General features: G+C 39.7%; 1 protein-coding gene across 3 annotated transcripts in view; it reads left to right on the top strand.

The window, feature by feature from the left end:
- Nucleotides 1-1,584: 1,584 nt before the first annotated feature.
- The window catches only part of CNTN1 (contactin 1), a 392,609-nt gene continuing 377,375 nt past the window's right edge, over nucleotides 1,585-16,818 (top strand). For 2 of the 3 annotated variants that reach the window (XM_043886892.1, XM_043886903.1), the window contains exon 1: nucleotides 1,585-1,738. The gene's annotated coding sequence lies outside the window, so the exon portion shown is untranslated. The remainder of the gene's footprint in view (nucleotides 1,739-16,818) is intronic. The other variant, XM_043886886.1, reaches the window with a different exon arrangement.

The raw sequence follows: 16,818 nt of genomic DNA, 5'->3' as shown, positions 1-16,818 counted from the left end.
TTCTTACTTTATTCCCTAACACCTAACACAGGATGTGGCACAAATTAAGTGCTCAGTAAATGCAGTAAGTCATGAACAATTTGTCCAGTTCAATGACATAATTGGTATGGGTGCCTAGGTGAAGGCACAAGACTAATGGGAATATTATGTGGAAATATGAATGATGGGATCTTGAAATTTGCCATTGAATTTTAGTTATTTCTATTTAGTGTTAAGAGGGTTCTTGACATAAGAATCTTGTCTATTGTTCACTATAAATTACATCTAAGATCCTTCTGCTTTCCAAATAAATTAATTTAATTCCTCCAGTTTCATAATGAGAACATTTTATGAAGAATCTGGCTTAACAGTGATGACAACCTTAAGTATGAAGCTAAGAGCCTACATTTGCTTAGCATTTTAATAACAATGTCATCTTCTCTACAGTTGTCCAGTGACCCATACCCCTCCTAAGCTTTGAGAATGCGAGCTCTGTCATGCTCTGCACTAGTTAAGACAACTACTTAATTTAGGTGGATGAAGAACTTGGCTCTTTGCAGAAAGAAGGCAATATGTGAAGGAGAAGTCTGTTTCCTTATATGGCATTAGAATAAGATGCCTCCTTACCCCCAATTCGACTTGTGATTTTCTATGATTATCCCTAATCTAAGCAATCCCTTTAATTCCAGGACTTTCTGACTCCATCTAGACCAATGGTGGAGATAAAAGTGGGCCCAAAATGGTTTTACCATCCTCCTCCTTCATCTAAAAGGCAGACTTGGGATCATGTAGGTTTGAGTTGGTTTATCCATCCTCCACTTCTCAGAGTTTGAGCACAAAAGAATCACAGTCAGTAGAAAGGGAACAGATAGATTATCAGTCTAGTGGTAATTGTTTGAAAACTTCTGCCATCAAATGAACTGCCCAAGGCAAGTCTCTTAAGCAGTTTAACCTTAATTGCTTCCTTTAGTCTTTTTTTGAGAGGTTATTATTGCAACATTTTCCCTTCTAAAACATTGTTCCTACCAGGGGATATTTTGGAGTCTCCCTGCTATATAGAATGAGATGCTCAACCATTTTTCCCCTCACGAAACACTGCCATGTTACATTTAGGCAAAAAAAGAAAAAGAAACTCGAAACAGACTTCAAGATTTTTCCTTTTCTTATGATTTTTTCCCACGTAATTATATGTATTTTTCTATGTAGCTTCATTCGTTACCGAAGTTCGTGCCTCTCTATCTAGGCACTCACTGCTCCTAATATTTTGGCCTGTCAAATCTCCCAGAGCAGATGGTCCCTTCAGGAAAGCCCTGGAAAGTACTGGGTGTCTGGTTCTGCCTGGTCCCTCCCTCCCTCTTGGGGTCTCAGATGACAAGTCAACAAACCAGTTTCCTCCTCTTAGAGGTCACGGATCCAGTGGCTGCAGGGTTTGGTTCCAGGGACTGCAGAGACCCTTGCGGTTGGGTCTAGTAGCAGCTACCCTGTTCCGCAGCAAGACCTCGTCCTGGGATGAGTGACATCCCGTTTGTCCAATCAGAGGCGCGACTTTCTCTCTAGCGCCCGCCCCGCTTTCCTTGCCGCTCCAATAACCTCTCTAAAAGGCCCGGCTTGTGCTGTCAAGTAGCTGGGGCGGGCTCGGCCGAGGCGAGGAGGGGCGCCGGGAGGGGAGATGCGCTCCCAGGTGTTTGCGGCGGAAGTGGGAAACCTGTAGGTTACGGTCCAGCTGTGCCGCGCCGAGGCGAGCAGAAGCAGGGAACAGGTAGGAGGCAGGACTTTCCCTTCTTCGCAGAGAGAATAAAGAATGCGTATTTTCCTGCGGCTGTTGCCTCCCTTCCCCTTCCCCCAGCCCCGCCCCGCCCTCGTCACCCCCAGATCTCCTGCGGTCTCCGCAGCTCTCGTGGAGAAGGACGGCAGGAAGGGCTGGGTGGAGGGAGTGTCGTACCGGGGAGTGGGTGTGGGCTGCGGGAGCCCGGGGTGACGGGCAGGGCAGGCGGCAGTGCCTTGGGAAAGGGGACCAAGCCCCGTCTCCTCTCGTCAACTTTCCTCTCAGAGGCTGCGGCCGACACCGCGGGCGATGCGCCCAAGAGGTGCCACAAGTCGACCGGGCGGGGGAGGGTCTGGGGGAGCAGACATGTCCGCAGCCGGTAACCCAGGTCTTCCTAAACTGAGATGAGCTTCTGCTCCTCCCCACGCCTGTCCGCACCCGCTCGTTTCCTCTCTCCTACCTTGCCTCCAGACTAGCACAACCCTGAAAAACTGGGAATGGTTGCGCTGAGAGGAAAAGGGACTTGTTTTCTCCCTGGCCCTTGGGGAGTGGGGGGTTGGGGAAAAAACCTGCAACTCGAGGGGCATTTTCCAATTAATTACGTCTCCATTGAGAAGACATCAGTCCTTCTCCCCTCTCTGCGGCAGACTTGAGGAGGGGAGAGGCAGGGAATGCTTAGCCTCCTCTCTCCTAGCGTGGCGTTGTCTATCCTAGTTTCTAAAAGATGGGTTTATCCTGGGAGATTCCCAGAGAGTTAAGTAATTGTGCCAGGATGGGCTCCCAGGGGCTGCAAGGCAGCCTCCCTGGGTGACCACATCTGGGTAGTAGGTGTTGGCCCGATGCCGGTTCTTGCTAGAGTCAGATTGCTGGAATCAGTAAGCAGAAGAATTGCAGAGAAATTGGACCCTGCATCACTCTCGGTGGGTCAGATGACACCCTGCTTTGAAAATTACTCAAACATTCGGATGATGGGAAGAAGGAAGGTGGGAGAAGCTGTAACCTCTTGTTATTTATTCGTGCCACATCCAGCATGGGCATTTGTACATATACTTGTGTATACATATCTCCAAGGTGGAGCTATATATAGCTCCTGCACACCCAGCCCTGTTTGCCTGCTGCTGAGCAGGCTGACTTGGCCTTCTGAAGCAATCTGGAGACACTGAGTGGGAGGGGAAAGAGGGAATCAAATTCTCCATTGGGGGAAAAGCCAGAGAAGATGCACTCAGACTGAGGAAACCTTGCATGAAATAATATTTTCGTGTTGCCCATGAAGATAAATATTTCCAAATATTATTTTGAATACATTCTTGGAGTGCTATTTGATCTTCATCCATTTCCCTGCATTTTTCAGCTTCACAGTGTAGCTTATCAGCATGAAATGTAGCATACATATCAAATGAATATGAATCATATCTGGGATGCTTGTGCCTGTATGTTGATTGATTGATGGTAAATTTATTTGGTAAGTTGCAGTTGACAGTATTTGGGAATCTGGGGGAATTGATCCACCCATTTTATAGGATATAAAACTAAGGGACCTTTAGAACCTCAGAAGGTAATTTTGATACATTTTTTGTACAAATTTTACTTCTAGATATGATATTTAAACTTGTGCTGCTGTTTTATCTCATATCTATTTGCAACTACATGGGCTTTCTTTGCATTTATTTCCCCATTGCCTGGAATTATTTAATTTTGGTGATAGCCTTTCCATTTTCTTAGATGAGAAAACTAAGATTTTTGAGGACAGAAGTTATTTGTTTAAGATCTTTCCCAAATCCACTATTTCAACCCTAATATTTGAAAACCTACTGTGAATTAATTGCATAGCAGTTTGCTATCAAATAGAATACTTCAGTGTCCCATGGCTTTTGGTCCTGGTAACAAAACTTGATCAATATTGATACCACTAACAGTATAGGCCGAGGTTGGATGGGAGGGGATATTGGCGGGAGAATGGATACACAGATATGTGTAGCTGAGTCCCCTTGCTGTCCTACCTGAAACTATCACAGCATTGTTTGTTTTTTTTTTTTTAACTAAGTAAAGAAAAGTGTGGAATTTAATCTTTATTTACAGGACACTGCAAGATATGAAATTCCACACAGAAATAAGAAACCCATTGAGAGGATATCACAGCATTGTTAATCAGCTACACTCCAATATGAGATAAAAAGTTAAAGAAAAAACAGTATAGGCCAAGGTTATTCAGTTATTCAGACACTATCATTCTTTTGGTTTAATTATTTATTATTTGTATGTCTGATTTGTCTTCTAATTAGGCAGTATGTACTTTGTAGAAAAAGACCGTAACCCATATTTGTGTATACATCAAGATGGCCACAGTTCTAAGAAGGCTCAAAGATTCTTACTGAGGAAATATCATCATAAGGAATTGTTTGGATGAATGCAGCAGTGGTTTGGGGTAATCTATTAATTGGAGGCTCTGTGTTGGGAACTAATTTTGGAAACTTCTTTGACTCCATTATTCTTTCCATGGGGAGGAATGAATGACATGAGGCGTTTCTATATCCTTCCACAGAATGATTCTCTTTTCCAGTAGAGGTTCTGAAGATGTACACGTTATTCTATAGATCCTCTGATATCTTCTTCCGCTTGAGACAAAGTTGAAAAATAGATAATCCATCTTTCTCCATGCAAAACCTGCCATCCCACATGCCTTATTAAAAAAGAGATCAACAAGGGCCATCCATTTCTAATGATAAATTGGCCATTGTCTGTGTCATATCTAGAACTTATCCTCTCTAGGTCATCAGTTAGTCCTTCCTCAAGTCCAGTCTTCATTTTTTTTTTTTTTTAGTGGTGCATTCATTTTATTCCCTTTTAATCTGCCATTTCTGCCATATTGTCCATCTCCTCCTTGAAATTGAGACAATAGCTGCTAGAAGAAGACATACAATTATACATTACAATTATAATGTACTTAGAGAAAACAATTTTTTTTTTTGCTTTCTGCCATCAATAATTATCATCCTTAAACGAGCTTTTAGCAAAGGATACTGCAGTTGTCTAGGCTTTTCTGATTTATGATCAGTTTTTTTTTCTTTTGTCTACTTCCAGATGCCCACCATCTATTCAGTAATTAATTTCATTTCTATTCTCAATCTAATTTGTATTTTTCTGTTTTCCTTAATACCAGTTTCATCTGTCATTGCATGGCTCCATTAGTGCAGTTATCAAATATCCCTGTGTATAAGTTTCTCTGCTTAAATCTGAGATGCCAAATATTATTATTGATATAATGTATTTTTAATGTTCCTTATTGATTCAACTCTGCTTTGAATCTTTCACTGTGCTTTGACTTTGTATCTTAAAGAGCACTGGCTTTGAAGCAAGAATACTTCAAAGTGGGTTCTGATCCTTAGAACAGGACATACCAGTTGTATGAACTTGGAAATATAGCAGGTGGAGGATGGGGCATTATTTCACTATGGTTGTCTGAATGACTTACTGTATAAAATTGTATTGAAAGAATATCCATTTACTATTAAATTTAAATGTTAAATTATAGCTTTTTATAGTTATAAGGAAATACAGGATCATTCAAGAAAAATTGGAAATAAAAGGTAGTTCCATCATGCACAGAGATCTACTATCAACCTCCTAGTTTTATTTTTATGAATATGCATACGTATTTTAAATTTACAGATCTGAATTTACAGTGAATATGCGTTTTGGCATTCAGCTTTTTTCTAGCATAATAACACACCATAAATATTCATTTATTTCATTTAATAGTCTTACTAACCATGTTCTTTTATGGCTGCCAGTTTTTTTGTAACAAAGCCTTTAGATAGTTTCCAGTTTTTCACACTTGCGGAAATGAACATAGATACTCATTACCTTTCAGATCATTTCTTTACTATAACTTCTTAGATGTTATTGGATCAAATGTATAAATATTTCCAGACTCCTAATGCTAATAACCAAATTGCTCTTACAAAAAAAAATGTGCACAAATTGATACTCAGTTTAAACTGATTGGCCATAATCACATTAACACTTGGTATTGTGGTTAAAACAACTGTGACTATTTTGGAGTCAAAATTATATATCTAGTCATTCTTTAAGTTGTGTCTCTATGATTTTGAATGAGTTTGACATATTTTCATTTCTCAAGCCTTTATCTTCTCTTTTATTTGTGGATTTTACTTGACTATTTCTCTATTGGGGTATTCATAGTTTCTTCATATAATAACAAGTCTGTTATATACTGTGAAATTTTTTCTCACCCTGTTTTTTTTCCCTTTTTTTATGTTGAACATACATAAATTTGTAAATTTATGTTTATAAACCTATTTAATCTATAAACCTATTTGCAGTGATATTTTTCATTGCTTTAAGGCCTATAAAACTTTCTGTTACCTGCAAAGAATTGAATATAACAACATGCATTTGACAGTGCTTTTGCTGAACTTTTTTCCTTCTTTGAAGTGGGATTTGGCTTATGTATATCATGTATCTCTGTGTGAAGTGGCTCCTGGGGATGTATAAAATACGCTCACAGTCTATTGAGATCCCATTATTATTTATGTGGCTTTCCCATGAAGTGAATAGTACCTTAATTCTTTCTGAGCTACTGTTGTCCATTTCAAAAGTGCCACAGGGCAGAATGTACTATGGAAGATATTAATGACCAGGTTACTCAGCCAGAGAAGGGCACATTGTTTGCACAATTATCTGAATGACTCAGACACTAAATCTGCTTTTGCCAGGATTATCCAGATGGTCCTTAATTCACTGGATAATTGCTCACCCCTGTACTTGATTTTGATGATGTAGACTTGACTGTGTCATTGCTTTTCCTGCATCCTTTTGTTTGTTGCTATTCTATAAGTGCTTCGGGTTTGTCACATTCATTTCTTTTCCTCAGAGGCCTTTTCTAAGGTCCTTGAGAGCACACATTTTAGAATTATTCAGAGCTTTGCTTGAGACCTAGCTCAGCCACTTACACACTGTGTGATTCAGGGCAAGTTACTTAATTTCTTTAAACCTTTGTTTCCTGTGTAGGAAATAAGGATATTCTGAGGATGTTCAGAGTTCAGAACCCCTACTTCAGTCCCACTCTCCTGTAGTCTTCTTAAGCAAATTCTCTGCGCTACTATCAGTTATCTTTCTGAAACCAATCTCAACAGGTACCTCCTCTGCTGAAAAATTTTTGATAGAGTTTTTTCTCTCTCTTTCTTAAATAACAAACTGCCTGAAGTTCTTTAAGTCTTTTTCTTAATTAAGGACCTAATGTCCTTTATTAAGTGGTCCTTGTTTACTTCTCTAAATTCATTTCCTCATCACTCCAGTTTCTTCCATCTCCAGTATTCCACAGTGCCAATCATATTAAACTTTTTGCATTTCCCCTTATTTATTATATTCTTTCTCTATTTTCCCAAACTCCACTTCCCCTCCATATTCTATTTCTGGCCAGACATTTTCTGTCTCCTTGTCTGCCATGTAGTTGGTCTGCCTCACCTCTTTAAGGCTCAGGTCAGCCTCCACCGTCTTAAGGAAGACCTTCCAAAATTTCCAGGCTAAGTTTTAACTCTTATTCAGTGCATTCATAACAATCTGTGGGTATCCTAACCATAGCACTTACAATACTGTATTATAACTGACTATTTACTTGCTTGTTACCCCTATTGTAAACCCTTGAGGACAAGGCCAATGCCTTATTCCTTTTTGGGCCCAGTGAAGACACTGATGTATATTTCTGAAGAAATGAATTTGAAGAAGGTTAAGACTAAGCACCTTTTAAAAATGTCGGAAGATTATGGATTTATATCTCTACATTGGCAATAAGAAATAAAACTAGAAGCTATGTCAATCTTCTTAATTTTTCAGTGATTGCTGTGTTTGTTGTATTATACAGCAAGACACACAAAAAGAATCTTTTAATAAGTAATTTGTCAAGATAGGGCTTCCCTGATGGCTCAGTTGGTAAAGAATCTACCTGCAATGCAGGAGACCCTGCTTTGATGCCTGGGTTGGAAAGATCTGGAGAAAGGATAGGTTACCCACTCCAGTATTCTTGGGCTTCCCTTGTAGATCAGCTGGTAAAGAATCTGCCTAAAATGCAGGAGACCTGGGTTCAATCCCTGGATTGGGAAGATCCCCTGGAGAAGGGAAAGGCTACCCACTCCAGTATTCTGGCCTAGAGAATTCCATGGACTGTATAGTTCATGGGGTCACAAAGAGTTGGACATGACAGAGCAACTTTCACTCAATTGCTTGTCAAGATAAGGCATGCTTAGGACACTGAATAACTAACAAATTCTAAACCAGAGGTAATTCTTAATTCTCCATTTTAGAAGAAGGAATAAATGTATAGTTACATGGATAATGTAGATATATAAATTTAGCTGTGTTTGAACTAAATACTGGTGAATTGAATGCTCTTTCTCTTCATTTAATAAAAAGCCTTTGATTGGTATGGACTCTGGAAGTTCATAAAGCATCAGTTCAGTTCAGTTCAGTTGCTCAGTCATGTCCAACTCTTTGTGACCCCATGACCTGCAGCACTCCAAGCTTCCCTGTCCATCACCAACTCCCAGAGCTTTCTAACTCATGTCCATCAGGTTGTTGATGCCATCCAACCATCTCATCCTCTGCCATTCCCTTCCCCTCCTGCTTTCATCTTTCCCAGCATCAGGGTCTTTTCTAGTGAGTCAGTTCTTCTCATCAGGTGGCCAAAGTATTGGAGTTTCAGCTTCAACATCAGTCCTTCCAACGAATATTCAGGACTGATTTCTTTTAGGATAGACTTGTTAGATCTCCTTGCAGTCCAAGGACTCTCAAGAGTCTTCTCCAACACCACAGTTCAAAAGCATCAATTCTTCAGCACTCAGCTTTCTTTATAGTTCAACTCTCACATCCATACATGACTACTGGAAAAACCATACCTTTGACTAGATAGAACTTTGTTGGCAAAGTGATGTCTCTGCTTTTTAATATGCTGTCTAGATTGATCATAGCTTTCCTTCCAAGGAGCAAGCATCTTTTAATTTCATGGCTGCAGTCACCATCTGCAGTGATTTTGGAGCCCCCCAAAATAAAATCTCCCGCTGTTTCCAATGTTTCTCCCTCTATATGCCATGAAGTGATGGGACCGGATGACATGATCTTAGTTTTCTGAATGTTGAGTTATAAGCTAACTTTTTCACTCTCCTCTTTCATTTTCATCAAGAAGCTCTTTAGTTCGTCTTCACTTTCTGCCAAGGGTGGTATCATCTGCATATCTGAGGTTATTGATATTTCTCCCTACAATCTTGATTCCAACTTGTGCTTTATCCAGTCCAACATTTCGAATGATGTACTCTGCATATAAGTTAAATAAGCAGGGTGACAATATACAGCCTTGACATACTCCTTTCCCAATTAGTAGCCACTCTGTTGTTTCATGTCCAGTTCTAACTGTTGCTTCTTGATCTGCATACAGATATCTCAAGAGGCAGGTCAGGTGGTCTGGTATTCCTATCTCTTGAAGAGTTTCCCACAGTTTGTTGTGACCCACACAGTCAACAGTGAAAGTTTTGGTGTAGTCAATGAAGCAGAAGTAGATGTTTTTCTGTAACTCTCTTGCTTTTTTGATGATCCAAGAAATGCTGGCAATTTGATCTCCGGTTCCTCTGCCTTTTCTAAATCCAGCTTGTACATCTGGAAGTTCATGGTTCATGTATAGTTTTAAGTCTGGTTTGGAGAATTTTGAGCATTACTTTGCTGGCGTATGAGATGAGTGCAATTGTGCAGTAGTTTGAGCATTCTTTGGCATTGCCTTTCTTTGGGATTGGAATGAAAACTGACCTTTTCCAATCCTGTGGCCACTGCCGAGGTTTCTAGATTTGCTAGTATATTGAGTGCAGTACTTTCACAGCATCATCTTTCAGGATTTGAAAGAGCTCAACTGAAATTCCATCACCTTCCCTAGCTTTGTTCATAGTGATGCTTCCTAGGCCCACTTGACTTTGCATTCCAGGATATCTGGCTCTATGTGAGTGATCACACCATCGTGGCTATCTGGGTTGTGAAGATCTTTTCGGTATAGTTCTTCTGTGTATTCTTGCCACCTCTTAATATCTTCTGCTTCTGTTAGGTCCATACCATTTCTGTTCTTTATTATGCCCATCTTTGCATGAAATGTTCCTTTGATATCTCTAATTTTCTTGAAGAGCTCTCTAGTCTTTCCCATTCTATTGTTTTCCTCAATTTCTTTACATGGATCACTGAGGAAGGCTTTCTTCTGTCTCCTTGCTATTCTTTGGAACTCTGCATTCAAATAAGTATATCTTTCCTTTTCTCCTTTGTTTTTCACATCTCTTCTATTCATCACCATCTGGTGATGTCCACATGTAGAGTCTTGTCTTGTGTTGTTGGAAGAGGGTGTTTGCTATGATCAGTGCATTCTCTTGGCAAAACTCCATTTCTTCTGGGGGATTCTTGCTGACAGTAGTATATATAATGGTCATCTGAGTTAACTTCACCCATTCCAGTCCATTTTAGTTCACTGAATCCTAAAATGTCAGTGTTCACTCTTGTCATCTCCTGTTTGACCACTTCCAATATGCCTTGATTCATTGACCTAGAATTCCAGTTTCCTATGCAATATTGCTCTTTACAGCATTGGGCTTTACTTCCATCACCAGTCACATCCACCACTGGGTGTTGTTTTTGCTTTGGCTCTATCTCTTTATTCTTTTTGGAGTTATCTCTCCACTGATTTCCAGTAGCATATTGGGCACCTACCGACCTGGGGAGTTCATCTTTCAGTGATATAACGCATAACCTTGTTTGATCCTTTGCAACAATTCTGAAACTTAGATTGTAAAGTATGGTTATTCATTTTTACAGATGAGGAGACAAGCTCAGAGAAATAAGTAATTTGTCTAAGGTCATGTTAGGAGCAAATCTGGACAAGGGGTAAGGTAATCTTATTCATGCTTGCATGTTTGTTTTATCATGCTAGTCAGAACATCTCACGGAGAGGTGTGGACCATGATTTTTCCAAGTCAAGGACATTGGTCTTGATTGATATTAATAATCCAGTGAGAGTCCTGGACAATTCAGTAAAAATTCACCTCACTAATATTTATATATAATTGTTACATTATTTTTTAATAACCTGAGAGGTGACACACTGACAGTGATTTTTTTCAACATATTATAAGATCTTGTATTCATTTAATTGATCATTTAGAATACACACACATGTGCACACACATTTTTTTAAATATGCATATATATGTATTTATGTATATAAAATTTCAGAGTGTATTCCTTTTTATTTTTGATGACAAATATGACAAACTTTCTCTTATTTTTTTACTAGAATATTAAAATGCCTTTTCTAGATATTCTTAAGTAGACAATATCCAGCTTTTACATTTGGCTTAGCATATATGCTATACAATCTTGGAGAGTCAGATGAGTCATATATGTTTTTCAGAAATAGCACAAGGAATGAAACATTTTTATGAAAAATGAATGGTTACTTACCTAGAGCACTCATCTAGCTGAATTTAAAGATTGAAAATACTGAAGTATGGGACAGCTTTTTTATTTGGTTATGCAGACAATGACTTCTGTATAATCACACTTCAGTTATTAACAACAACCATTTTGAGTGCTCAATCTGTGCTGGGCATTGTTTTAAATGTGTGGCATGTGATATCTCATAACTAACGAAACCCATGAGATGGATTTTACTTCTATTTTTTAACCATTTATAGATGAGAAAAATAGATATATTAAAAAAACTAGTGATTAGAGAAGCTAGAATTCGCATCCAGGTTAACGAACTGTTAAACCTAGACTGTTCATCTGTGTGCTATTCTGCCTCTCCATGATACCTGGTTTTAGTATTTTAATTAGTCACAGTTTAAATTTCCTCCATTTTAGGTGACCTTCTATCCCTAGACTGTCACATGAATTTGACATCAACACAACAGATTAAGCCATTATGAATTGATATATATTTTATTTATGGATATCTCATAAACAATATGGTCTTCTACTGAAGTGATTTACATGGGGAAATTTTCAAAGCATAAACTGAGCAATTATAATATTCTATTTAAAAATTCATTATTTTAACTTTTTACTAAGTATCAGAATTTTTTTTGTGCTTTTCAGGCCTATTTTTCTTCATAACATTATAAACCATAAACAGTAATTCTATCCTAAGACATCTAATCTGATAGTATTTAATTGTCAGATTTGCTATCTGTAACAGGCAAGATTGTCTACTGAGGTAATATAAACAATATTTGAAACATTATAGTTTGAAACTCAACTTATTTAATGTAACAAATTTATATCAGGTGAAAATACCTTTGCATATTATTTTTATGCATTAAACACAATATATTTTAACTAAAAATCTTTAAAAAATCTACTGATTTGATTTACTGTATTTTTCTTTTAGCTTTCATACCAACTCTTTTGGTGCTAGAAAATTAACTCACTTTTTTTTCCCGCAAAATTATTTGGAATGATGATGAAACTAAGACATCTACTTTTAATAAAACATTGCATTGCTTTTATATAAAAAAAGAAAAAATTTGGATAGAGTAACAGAAATATAGAAAAGCACACAGAAAAAGAGTCATGAAATCAAGATTCAGTTCTGAATAAAGATCTTTGTCAGTACCCAACACCCCCTCTTCCAGCAATCATTAACACCTTGTTCTTCCACAAAAGTAATCACTAATTCTGACTTCAAGACCATAGAATTGTTTTTGCCTGTTTTTGAAATTTGTATAAACAGAATCATACCATATGTGACTTTTTTGTATCAAATTTCTTTTGCTCAGTCTTTTTGTTGAGATATATCCATGTTTTGAATGTAATAATAATTCATTTTTATTGTTCTATAAAATTCCATTGTACTCCAACACAGACCTATCTGTTCTACCTGTTAGATGTCTAGGTTATTTTCAGTTTTGTGTAATAGTTTTCCTATAATCATACATTCTTTTACATGCCTTTTGTAGTGCATGTATGTATATGCATTTTTGCTAAGATATACTTAAGAGAGTTGGACTGTGAAGAAAGCTGAGTGCCAAAAAATTGATGCTTTTGAACTGTGGTGTTGGAGAAGACTCTTGAGAGTCCCTTGGACTGCAAGGAGATCCAACCAGTCCATCCTAAAAGAGATCAGTCCTGGGTGTTCATTGGAAGGACTGACGCTGAGGCTGAAACTCCAGTACTTTGGCCACCTCATGTGAAGAGTTGACTCATTGGAAAAGACCCTGATGCTGGGAGGGATTGGGGCCAGGAGGAGAAGGGGATGACAGAGGATGAGATGGCTGGATGGCATCACCGACTCAATGGACATGAGCTTGAGTAAACTCCAGGAGTTGGACAGGGAGGCCTGGCGTGCTGCGATTCATGGGGTCGCAAAGATCGGACGTGACTGAACAACTGAACTGAACTGAATTGAACTGATACCTAAGATTAGTTTCCTGTGATTTTAGTTTTCAGTCAGTCTGCCCTCTGATGGAGAAGGGTAAGAGGCTTATGGAAGCTTCCTGATGGGAGAGACTGACTGAGGGGGAAATTGGGTCTTGTTCTGATGGGCAGGGGCCATGTTCAGTAAATCTTTTATCCAATTTTCTGTTGATGGATGGAACTGTGTTCCCTCCCTGTTACCTGGGGCCAAACTATGGTGGAGGTAATGAAGATAATGGTGACCTCCTTCAAATGGTCCCATGCGTGCACTTCTACACTCAGCGCCCCCAACCCACAGCAGGCCATCACTGACCCACACCTCCGCCGGAGACTCCTGGACACTTACGGGTAAGTCTGGGTCAGTCTCTTGTGGGGTCACTGCTCCTTTCTCCTGGGTCCTGGGGCACACAAGGTTCTGTTTGTGCCCTCCAAGAGACTATTTCCCAGTCCTGTGTAAGTTCTGGCAGCTCTATGGTGGGGTTAATGGCGACCGCCTGCACGAAGTCTTATGCCACACCCAGGTCTGCTGCACCCAGGGCCCCTGCCCCTGCGGCAGTCCACTGCTGACCCGGACCTCCACAGGAGACGCTCAAACACAGTTCTGTCTCAGTCTCTGTGGGGTCTCTGGGTCCTGGTGCACACAAGGTTTGTTTGAGCCATCTGAGCATTTCTAGTGGGTATGGGGTTTGATTCTGAATGTGATTTTGCCCCTCCTGCCATCTTTCTGGGGCTTCTCCTTTGTTCTTGGATGTGGGGTATCTCCTCACAGTTGCTTGAGTGCCATGCAACCACTGCTCCAGCACCTACCATCTTGCTGGGGCCTCTCTGCCCTTGGACCCGGGGTATCTCCCCAAAGCTGCTTCTGCGCCACATAGCCTGTGCCTCAACAGACTTTTTTTTATTTCCCTAAGCTTCCCTTCTTTGTCTATCAGTTTTATGCATCAACTTGGTGGGAGTCAGAAAGATCCAGCAAAGGAAACTCTAAAAAATCCAAGATGGATGGGTCATGGTGGAGAGTTCTGACAAAATGTGGTGAACTGGAGAAGGGAATGGCAAACTACTTCAGTATTCTTGCCTTGAGGACCCCATGAACAGTATGAAAAGGCAAAAAGATAGGACACTGAAAGATGGACTCCCCAGATCCGTAGGTGCCCAATATGCTACTGGAAATCAGTGGAGAGATAACTCCAAAAAGAATAAAGAGATGGAGCCAAAGCAAAAACAACACCCAGTGGTGGATGTGACTGGTGATGGAAGTAAAGCCCAATGCTGTAAAGAGCAGTATTGCATAGGAACCTGGAATGTTAGGTCGATGAATCAAGGCAAATTGGAAGTGGTCAAACAGGAGATGGCAAGAGTGAACATTGACATTTTAGGATTCAGTGAACTAAAATGGACTGGAATGGGTGAATTTAACTCAGATGACCATGATATATACTACTGTCAGCAAGAATCCCCCAGAGGAAATGGAGTAGCCATCATAGTCAACAAGAGTCCAAAATGCAGTACTTGGATGCAATCTCAAAAACAACAGAATGATCTCTGTTCGTTTCCAAGGCAAACCATTCAGTATCAGAGTAATCCAAGTCTGTGCCCCAACCAGTAATGCTGAAGAAGTTGGAGGTGAATGGTTCTATAAGGACCTACAAGACCTCCTAGAACTAACACCCAACAAAGATGTCCTTTTCATTATAGGGGACTGGAATGCCAAAGTAGGAAGTCAAGAGATATGTGGAGTAACAGGCAAATTTGGCCTTGGAGTATGAAGCGAAGCAGGTCAATGGCTAATAGAGTTTTGCCAAGAGAATGCACTGGTCATAGCAAACACCCTCTTCCAACAACACAAGAGAAGACTCTGCACATGAACATCACCAGATGGTCAATACCAAAATCAGATTGATGATATTCTTTGCAGCCAAAGATGGAGAAGTTCTATACAGTCAGCAAAAACAAGACCGGGAGCTGACTGTGGCACAGACTATGACTCCTTATTGCCAAATTCAGGCTTAAATTGAAGAAAGCAGGGAAAACCACCATACCATTCAGGTATGACCTAAATCAAACCCCTTATGATTATACAGTGGAAGTGACAAATAGATTCAAGGGATTAGATCTGATAGACAGAATGCCTGAAGAACTATGGACGGAGGTTTGTGACATTGTCAGGAGGCAGGGATCAAGACCATCCCCAAGGAAAAGAAATGCAAAAAGGCAAAATAGTTGTCTGAGGAGGTCTTACAAATAGCTATGAAAAGAAGAGAAGTGAAAGACAAAGGAGAAGAGGAAAGATATACCCATTTGAATGCAGAGTTCCAAAGAATAACAAGGAGAGAGAAGAAAGCCTCAGTCAGTGATCCACGTAAAGAAATTGAGGAAAACAATAGAATGGGAAAGACTAGAGAGTGCTGAACATTTCATCTAAAGATGGGCACAATAAAGGACAAAAATGGTATAGACCTAACAGAAGCAGAATATATTAAGAGGTAGCAGGAATACACAGAAGAACTATACAAAAAAAAAAAATCTTCACGACCCAGATAATCATGATGGTTAGATCACCAACCTAGAGCCAGACATCCTGGAATGCAAAATCAAGTGGGCCTTAGGAAGCATCATTATGAGCAAAGCAGGTGGATGTGATAGAATTCCAGTTGAGCTATTTCAAATCCTAAAAGATGATGCTGTGAAAGTACTGCACTCAGTATGCCAGCAAATTTGGAAACCTCAGCAGTGGCCACAGGACTGGCAAAGGTCAGTTTTCATTCCAATGCCAAACAGTGCTCAAACCACTGCACAAGTGCACTTATCTCACATGCTAGCAAAGTAATGCTCAAAATTCTCCAAGCCAGGCTTCAATAGTATGTGAACTGTGAACTTCCAGATGTTCAAGCTAGATTTAGAAAAGGTAAAGGAACCAGAGATCAAATTGCCAACATCTGTTGGATCATTGAAAAACCAAGAGAGTTCTGGAAAAACATCTACATCTGCTTTACTGACTATGCCAAAGCCTTTGACTGTGTGGATCACAACAAACGATGGATATTCTTCAAGAGATGGGAATAGTAGACCACCTAACCTGGCTCTTGAGAAATCTGTATGCAGGTCAAGAAGCAACAGTTAGAACTGTACATGGAACAACAGACTGGTTACTAATAGGGAAAGGAGTACATCAAGGCTGTATACTGTCACCCTGCTTATTTAACTTATATGCAGAGTACATCATGTGAAATGCTGGACTGGATGAAGTACAAGCTGGAATCAAGATTGCTGGGAGAAATGTCAATAACCTCAGATATGCAGATGACACCACCCTTATGGCAGAAAGCAAAGAAGAACTAGAAAGCCTCTTGATGAAAGTGAAAGAGGAGAGTGAAAAAGTTGGCTTAAAACTCAACATCCAGAAAACTAAGATCATGGCATCCAGTCCCATCACTTCGTGGCAAATAGATGGGGAAACAATGGAAACAGTGGCAGACTTTATTTTGGGAGAATCCATTATCAGCAGATGGTTAGTGTAGCCATGAAATTAAAAGACTCTTACTCATTGGAAGAAATGTTATGACCAACCTAGACAGCATATTAAAAAGTGGAGACAATGCTTTGCCAACAAACGTCCG

This window comes from Cervus elaphus, chromosome 3 (assembly GCF_910594005.1).
Source record: "Cervus elaphus chromosome 3, mCerEla1.1, whole genome shotgun sequence".
NCBI classification, from domain to species: Eukaryota; Metazoa; Chordata; class Mammalia; order Artiodactyla; family Cervidae; genus Cervus; species Cervus elaphus.
This window is presented reverse-complemented; position numbering and strand designations above follow the sequence as displayed.